Here is a 9,107-nt window from a genome sequence, read left to right as displayed (position 1 = left end):
GCTTCGGGGAAGCGGTCACATCCACACGCTGTCTAGCTGTGGAGGCAACTATCCTCCATTGAGCTGTCTTGGGACTCTCCCGTGATGTCTCTGTGCTAGGTGTCTGGTTCTGCAGAGAATTAAATTATCCATCAATCTCATCCTCTGCAGCCCTGATCCCCCGCACCCTGCTCACCTGTGCCTGGAGTTCCCTCACTTGCCCCTCCAGGGCCTCAATCTGGGCACATGTGGGACAGGCAAGGGAAACCCTGGCCCACACACTACCTCCAGGCCTCAGAGGTCCCGCCAGGCAACCCTCACAGACGGGGCCAGGGCACTGCCAACCCATCCAAGGGGCCTGTCTGGGTGGAGGCCTCACAGGAGCTCTGGGCCAGAGGCAGCAGCAAGGCAGGGTCCCTGGCTGCTTTCCATGTCACCACCCTCTTCATTCACTTACCTGAAGTCTCTGTCAGAAGCTCCCAGGTACTTCTACATGGTGTGTACTCCTACCCATGAGCTGGCCTGCAAACTGCTCTCCTGTTGGCAGCCCCTGGTCACAGGCTCCCTGGTTACCTGGGGAGTCTCCTTTTATACCCTTCTGGGCCTGGGCTGACTGGCCCAGGCAGCAGTCACACAGCAGTCAGCAATCCCACAGCAACCAACACTCACTCAGTAGTCAGCACTCACTCCCAGCTTCCCAGAGCATACCCCTCACCAAACGAACAAGCAGTCAGTTAAACAAAGTTATAGGCAGCTGGATCAGTTATCTTTCCTGGGCAGGATCTGGTTATGTTTTATGTGATAAAATATAGTATATCCTTATCCATAGCTTGAAACAAAGTATTAGAAGCTCTCTGGAAGGGGTGGGGGTGGGGGGAGACACAGGATATATGTGTTCAGTTGTATTAATAAATAAACTTTGCCACCGGACTACCTCAGTTTATTTTTAATTATGACAAGAGCTTCAGACTTCTGTTTTTCACTGCTAAAATGAACAATCATTCTTTTATGTCTAAAGTAATGATTGAACTAAGCAGTACGAAGGCAGACAGCCATCTGAGAGCATGTTTTCCTCTACCACAGATAATCAACAGATTTATTTTTTTTCAAATACTTTCAGAGAAAATGCTTTCACATTTACATATAAGTACCTGAATTCATGATGTTTATATATCAACTTTTCTTTCAGTATGTCCATGGCACATTTCCTCATTCGTGACTAATAAACCAACTTAACTATGATTTAAAATCAAGCTTTATTCTGATAATGATTGTAATTTTAAGGTTCTATATTTATCTCCTGTTGAGTTCCTTATTTAACTTGCCTATTTCACAAGTAAATTTACATTTTCTACAAGACAGTCCTACAATACTCAATTAAACTGTTTGTCCAGACTTTAATCACCACCTTTACTGATTGACTCTCAGCTTCCTTTGAAGCCTATCACAAATTAATTAATAACACTTAGAAATTAAATTATTTGGAGAGACTGGGGAGAAACATAAGAACACAGAGTAAACTCCACTTTATGAACTAACTTGTTATGATATACAATATTTACTCAAATCCAAGACAACTTCAAATTTAAGATGACCCCCAATAAATAGAAAAATTATTAATTTGTTATAATTTTTCATGTTTAGAATCTGATTATTTGAGGATCATCTTAAATGTGTCCCCTACACTGCTGTAGCAGGAAAGGAGTCAGGTGCATAAGCATTGAGGAAAGAGCCTAAAGGACAGGTGTGGGGGGAAAAGCAGAGATGGGGCAAAAACAGAGGCAGATGCAGATGGGGCGAGAAGGAACTAAATGAAGGAAAGCAAGGGCAAAGGGAAAGGTAGGAGGGAAGCGTCATCGGCAATCCCTTGATTTCAGGATGATCTCTACCATCTCATTAATAGGTCTTGAGGTGACCTAAGTGTCCAATCCTTGAGCTACAGACCCATCCACAGAATTAATGTTGCGGGGGAAAGTAGAGCCAGGAGAGCAGGTGGTTGGAAAAGCAGGAAAGGAGGAAAGGTGTGGGGAGCATGGGGGAAGGAAGAAGAAGCAGGAGAGAACAAGCAGCCAGCCCTCCCCCCACATTCTTTCCCACCACTTCTGCTTTCCTCAATGATCTGGGCACAGGGGGATCAGCTGCTCCAGGAGCCTGCCTCAGTAACATGCATGTTTCTCTTTCCCTGTTTGGCTACCCTCCTCCCTAGCCCATCCCTAGAATCTATGCACTGTGGGGCTGGGCTCCTTGGACAGCTGTTCTTGCAGCAGAGGGCAGAAGAGTTTCCAGCACTCCTCCCAGCACCATGCCTGCTGCAGCTGAGAATCAGACTGCTCCATCTGGGAGCTCTAAGGAGCTGCTGTGCAGGGAGCCTAGCTGACTGGAACCACAGCAGCAGCAGACAGATTCCTCCTTCCTTGCCTGGCTCCCTGCCAAAGAGGGAGGCCAGGGGAAGGGAGCCAGACAAGGAGCAGATACTAGAAGTAGGCATCTGCATGCTGTTGATACTGTCCCTGCTCTAGCCAGGATCCCTGCACAGCAGTTCCTTGGAGCTGCCAGCTGGAGCAGTCTGATACTTGACTCTAAAATGACACTTTGTTTTCCCCATAATGAATGGGGAAAAAATCCTTGTCTTGGAATTGATTAAATATGGTAAGATGAAAGAAATAGTTCGTCGATGGCTGCTTTTGCATTAAATTTCTAAAATGAAGATATCTTGCAAGAGTATATCATGACCTCTTATTTCTTATCATTAAATATATGGGACAATGACAAGGACTTCAGGGATCTTTTAATTTTGCTATAGAGCTAGAGAAAAAGTACACCTTTAATCATCTCAGTTATGGTTGTGGGTGGTAAAATATCTAGGCAATTTGTATGAACCATTTTGTATAATTCCATTTTGGTTATGCAGGCACTACTTTCAAATCACACTTTTCCTATTACTGAAGTTCCTTGTAATATTTGGATAGTTCTCTGTGCTATCCATTACTGCTGAAGTAGACCATAGTGGTTTCCATAGAGATGATTTCTTCCTTTTTATCTCCTGTCATGTAATCCTTCCATGCAACTGATTAAATACTCATCCAGAGCATGGGCACTCAGCTTCACCCAGTGATTTTGAACTCCAGTATTGTTTTATCACTGTGTGTATGGCAGTCCTTTGATCTGTTTCTGCAGAATGAATAGAATCCCACAATGAAACATAATACAAATATAGAACAAATTTGCCCTTTTAAATAGCCTACTAACAATTAGTTAACCAATATTTGTATACTTTGTTATCTGGAGCAGAGATTTTAAGAGAAAAATAATTTAAAATTAAATGTTCTGCTTATGTTCTGATTCTTTAAGGGTTTCATGCTTATAATTTAGGAGAGCCCTGAACCTACATAATGCTGGACAGAGTTGTGCTGCTGATTCATAGAACTGCAATGAACTGGTTCACACATTAGGGCAAATTCAAGCACAGCGCAGTATTATATTAAATATGAGAGAAGGTATCTGAATGTGCAGAAAGGATTATGCAAGCCCTTGTACACTACTGAGATCATGAACAACACATGCCCCTGGAGGCTGGGGGAGCACAGCGACCTCCCACAGGTGGTCATGGTGGTGGTAGCAGTGGGGGTGTGGTGGTGGTGAGTGGGGAATTCCTGCAGGTGGCTGCAGCAGTGTCAGTGGCAAGGTGGGGAGGCCATTGGCGACCGCCCACAGATGCTGCCAGCGATGTCGACAGTGAGGGGAGGGGGGAAGGTTGGCGAGCGGCAACTGCCCATTGGCGTGGCCAGCAGCATCGGTGGCGCTTCTCTCAGAGGGTGCACTGCCAATCTCAAGGGGTGCACGTGCACCTGCATGTACCCCCTACACGTCACTAATGACTGAGATAAATCTGTCAATTCTGAGGCAGGCAATGCGCAAACTGGCTTCAATGTTTGTTTCACGTGAGACTGCAAAATTTGGTCCTGAAAGATTATAGAGCCCTAAAACAGACATAAGCCATTTGCTTTGGTTGATTTTCTCCATCAGAACCCTACCCTGCTTCTGCTAAAGTCAATGGAGTTTGTTGTTGATTCACTAGGAGCCAAATCAAACCTTCTACCAGTTAGGATGAGGCATTTTAGTCATTGAAAAATGTTTAAGGAAATAAAAAACTTGTTCTGGAACTCTAGAATATTTTTATAAGCTTTTATTATCTGGCTTTAAAATAGAAAGGAGATGCTGGAGCTGTGTAAATTGTCATAACACCATAGATTGCAATGGCTGATGATCTACATCACTGTACCTTGAACTACCAATATTATACAGATTCTGTTTATCAACATTGCCTGAGATAAAATGTACCAGCATTTTGCATTTTTTGCTTTTCTCTTATATTAAAGTTTGTGTATTTCATTAGAAAAATCTCTTTGAATAGGATATTTGCAACTGGGGGATAATTAATGTTAACATTATGAAATTAATTCTAATGAATAGGATATATGTTATACAGCAAACTTCAAAATTGTATTTTATTTCAAGTGAAACTGTCTGAGTTACCTGCAACTGAAACTGTTGTTTAGTGCAAACTTAATTGTAAAATATATCCTGTACATGTCTTGTACATGCCTTGTACACACAGAACCACGGATTATCTTTGGCATTTACTCCAGAAAAGGAAATGCTTAACTGGCATTGCAACTTTCACTTCTGGGGTATTGTTTCTTTAATGTTGAAATGGGAAGAAAGTACTTTTTGTGTGTAATAAGATGAGTATATTAGAATAACAAGCATGGCTCTTAGTGAGTTCTTTCATCTTTTACTAGTTTTAAATTTAATATGGCTTCTTGTATAAAGAGTTGTTATTAGTATGTATTTTAAAGGAAATAATATAACTAAATAAATTATTCCAGGGCAGGTCTTCATAACAAAAAATCTCATCTACTATATTGTAAGTAGGGACACTTACATTGAGTGTGGGAAAATGTGTTAGTTAGTGGCCAATTTTTTCCTTTCTCCAATTGTTTCTAAAGAAGGCTGTGGCAGAGTTAACAAAGCAGGCAGTATAAAACAGCTAGCAAAATTGATGTAATAAAAAAGTTACAGAGTTTATATAAATTGTAACCAGCAGTACATTTATTAAAGATCATTGTGAAAAGTAGAAAAATGAAATACTTTAAAATTATAAATCCATATTCTGTACATGGTATTTAGGGTGCATAAAAACATTGTGAGAGAAACATACAATTGCATAACTGAAGACAATATCACAATGGATGTTTACAATGCTTTGGTAACAATGCACTTGACAGTACTTTTATAACACCCTGCTGAAGTTGTTTTTTGATTTAACAGGCCTGCTTTTCAGAAAGGCTGAGCACCCATATTTACCATGGTCCTCAGTCGTAGTTATGGGTGCTCACTGTCTCTGTAAGTTGTGCCCCTGGCTTTCATACAACATTCTTAGGTTTGATGTTTTCAGTTCCTCTTTGTAAAAATTAAAAGACCTAAGAATTCTAATGCATTTTAGTAATTTAAGATACAAAGATGGGCAAACAGTTGTAATCTTGTAGAGATGTCTGTCATGGTTTTGCAGCAAAAATATTTCAAAATTACAAGATTCCTAAGTGTACTGAGTGATATTAAATGGGAGTATTCAATAAATTACTGTCCTAATGCCTGACATATGAGCATTTACTTAAATGTTCTAACGCAGTTCTTTTTTCAATTAGTATGTTTGACCATCTTTGTCAAAGTAACCCTCTTATCTTAGTCATTCCATAAAAGTTTTCCTCATTCCACATAAGTAATCTCAAGTAGCTTTCTGCTTATATTAATTCCCAAGGTTCATTTATGCATGCCCTGTTTTTACTAATAAGACACAGAATATCTGCTATTCTCTTATCAGATATGAAAAGCCAGGACAGGGATGCAATACCTATTCTTGAGAGTTTCCCAGTTTAAGCTGCAAAGTATTATATTCTCCTAAACAGACACTTCAATGAATTTGTAATCAAGTTTAATACTGCCATATGCATCCTTGGAATTATGCTGTTATTTTGCCTACACATTTGGGTATAAGGCTTTTGAAAAGTAGGATATGCTTATGTTTATACTAATTGTTGTTTCTAAATCTTTTTTTCCAATCTATGGCTATAGACTAGCAATTTCAGCCTGAGTTTGGCTGTCTTCCATCATTCCTTGCAGCACATTTATTCAGTGATGATCTCTGCAAGATAACAGAACATGAAGCAAGTGTCCCTGAGCAGCACTGAAAAATTAGCATCCTACATCATAGTGGCAAGGTTAAAGTTTAACCACAACTAACAGAAGTATTTGCAACCATGTAGATAAATGAATGCTGTTAACTATCTGAGATTGCATCGTCTGATTATTTAAAATAGAGGGCCAAATTTTTGTACTTTTATTCACAATTTAGAAACTTAATATATGAGAAGTAAGGTAATACTCAAAGTAATGGAATAGAGAGAAAATTTCTTGAATGCTCCCTTACATAAGAATGCATATGTAAAAAGGATGAAGATGATAAGTGTGATTGTTACTGCAGCAGCTACTTTAATTGCAGGAATGCCTGCTTTCAGACTCAATTTTACCATTCATTTCCTTGTACCATAGACAGTTATGAACTTCTTCTTAGGAACAGGCTGTTCATTATGTACTTATTTGCTTATCTGAAACACAAAGTTTGGACTGGCATAATTGGTTCAGTCAGCCAAGTCTTTAAAATATCTTATTTGATTATCTCCACAACAGAAAATGCTATTTCCTCTCTGTGAGTAGTTATAGCTTGAAATTTCATCCAGCATTTCTCTTTGTATACATCTTCTCCTCTCTGAGGAGAGGTTAAATTGGTGAGGAGAAAATAAACATTCTTGACTTGCTCTTTTCATTGATTCAATCCAATCAGTTAGTTGACCATAAAAAACTCTTCTCAGATTCTGTCTTTGGACTACTGCCATTACATTGCTGGAGGTGCAAAATACTTCAAGATTCAAATAGTTTTGGAATATCATTTATATTAAATTAAAAAGAAAATCCTTAATTAAAATATTAAGCAAACCATGGGCTTTTAAAGCAATTCAGAATGGCAGCAATAGAAACAAAACATTCTGCTTACTTATGGCAGATTTCTAACAATAAAAATTCCAATATATTGCTGGTAATGTATTTAAATTCAAAGATGAAATATTGACATTCAGAGATAAAAAGGCAATTCAAGTCTCTGCTAACCAAAACTGTCTAAAGTGGTGCCAGTTCTGATGGTGATTCTACTAAGATCAGAATGAGACAACAATTCAGTTGCCTGCAGGGGAATGACAGTGTCAGAAACAAATATAGGCCTATCCCAGACTATTGGCAAGTCTGACATTAGCTTTTAATTTCTACACTAGTTATATGAACTTGCTGTGCTTCCTTCTGCTAAGCGGCAATATCCTGGGAGAAGAGCTTATTGTACCCTGGCTTAAATCGGGAGCAACTCAATGAATTTGCATCAGTTAAAATCTGGAATAACACAATCAGTACCAAGGCCAGAAATTCTAAAGAAGCTGCTCTTACATAGGCCCCCTCTACATGTTATATCTATTATGCAATTACCTGCTGAATTGCACAATAAATTTAGACTGGCTACATGTGCAAATTAACTATGGTGCCTCAAAAAGGTCCAATCAGCTATGAAATTATTGCTGGAAAATGCATAATTACTTTATATTTGGTTTCTATCCTGCTTTAATTTGCAGTGTAGGCAGAGCCCCTGCAGCTGGGAGACCACAACTGCTGTGATCTCCCAGCTGCCAGGTGCCCCGTGCATTCCTATGGCCAGGAGATCAGAGCAACAAGCTGTGGCTGCCAGGATCCAGAGTCCTGCAGCTTCCAGGTGCAGTCAGACCCCAGAGTCCACAGCTTCCAGGCACTGTCAGGGGTGAAAATCCTACAGCTGACAAGACTCTTGGCTCAGCTTCACCCCATGTGCAGCTGGGGCTGAGAGTTGCCTCAGATGCAGATTTTTTAGTCCCAGTTGTGTCCCAGGACTCTGACTCCTGGCAATTGCAGGGCACTGCTGTGATCATCCACCAGTACAGGCTGGGAACTGACAAGTTGGGCAGCAGCTCTGCAGAAAAGGACCTGGATGTTACAGTGAACAATAAGGTGAATATGAGCCAACAGTGTGCCCTTGTTGCAAAGAAGGCTAATGGCATACTGGGCTGCATAGGTAGGTGTGTTGCCAGCAGGTCAAGGGGGGTGATTATTCCCATCCATTCAGCACTGGTGAGGCCACATCTACAGTATTGTGTTCAGTTTTGGGCCCCACACTACAGAAAGGATGTGGACAAATTGGACAGAGTCTAGTGCAAGGCAACACAAATGATGAGGGGGCTAGGGACATGATTTATGAGGAAAGACTGAGGCAACCGGGCTTATTTAGTCTAGAGAAGAGGAGACTCAGAGGGAATTTAAGAGCAACCTTCAACTACCTGAAGGGGGTTTGAAAGAAGATGGAGTTGGACCGTTTTCAGTGGTGGCAGATAACAGAACAAAGAGCAATGGTCTCAAGTTGCATCAAGGGAAAGTTAGGTTAGATATTAGGAAGAATGTCCTTAGTAGGATGGTAGTAAAAGACTGGAACAGGTTACCTAGAGAGGTTGTGGACTCTCCATCCTTGGAGGTTTTTAAGACTGGGCTAGACAAAGCTTTGCTGGGATGATTTAGTTGGGGCTGGTTCTTCCTTGAGCAGGGGGTTGGACTAGATGACCACTTTAGGTCCCTTCCAACCCTAATTTTCTGTTATGTCTATAATCTCCCAGCCCTGGGTGTGCACTGAGCACCCCCATAGTTGGGAAATTTTAGTTGCTGCAATCTCATGGCTGCAGGGATGCCTGGGGCACCCCTGTGGCTGGGAGTCCCATTAGCAGTGGGAGCTTCCAACCACAGAAGCCTGCACCAGCAAGAAGATGCAATAGGATCTAATGCATAATCCCACAGTCACACCTCTTGTTATGCATGTGTAGCATGGCAAAAAATGTAATTGTGTGGACCACACATTAAATTCTATCATGCCTTTACCTGCACATATAGAGGGGTCCACAGACTTGAAACAACACTCCCCCACCCCACAACCAGCACTTTACTTT

At 40.9% G+C, this 9,107-nt stretch overlaps 1 protein-coding gene and 1 long non-coding RNA gene across 4 annotated transcripts in view; one reads left to right on the top strand and one right to left on the bottom strand.

Moving 5' to 3' along the window:
* The window catches only part of ADGRA1 (adhesion G protein-coupled receptor A1), an 841,033-nt gene that overhangs the window by 641,367 nt on the left and 190,559 nt on the right, over nt 1-9,107 (top strand). The window lies entirely within an intron of this gene.
* The window catches only part of LOC109287523, a 21,884-nt gene continuing 14,356 nt past the window's right edge, over nt 1,580-9,107 (bottom strand). Inside the window, exon 3 of the long non-coding RNA XR_002094883.1 lies at nt 1,580-1,659. This is a non-coding gene — a long non-coding RNA (uncharacterized LOC109287523). The remainder of the gene's footprint in view (nt 1,660-9,107) is intronic.

Source organism: Gavialis gangeticus, unplaced genomic scaffold (assembly GCF_001723915.1).
Source record: "Gavialis gangeticus isolate Ggan-Ray unplaced genomic scaffold, GavGan_comp1, whole genome shotgun sequence".
NCBI lineage: Eukaryota > Metazoa > Chordata > Crocodylia > Gavialidae > Gavialis > Gavialis gangeticus.
Note: the sequence above shows the minus strand (reverse complement) of the source record. Positions and strands in the feature narration are given on the sequence as shown.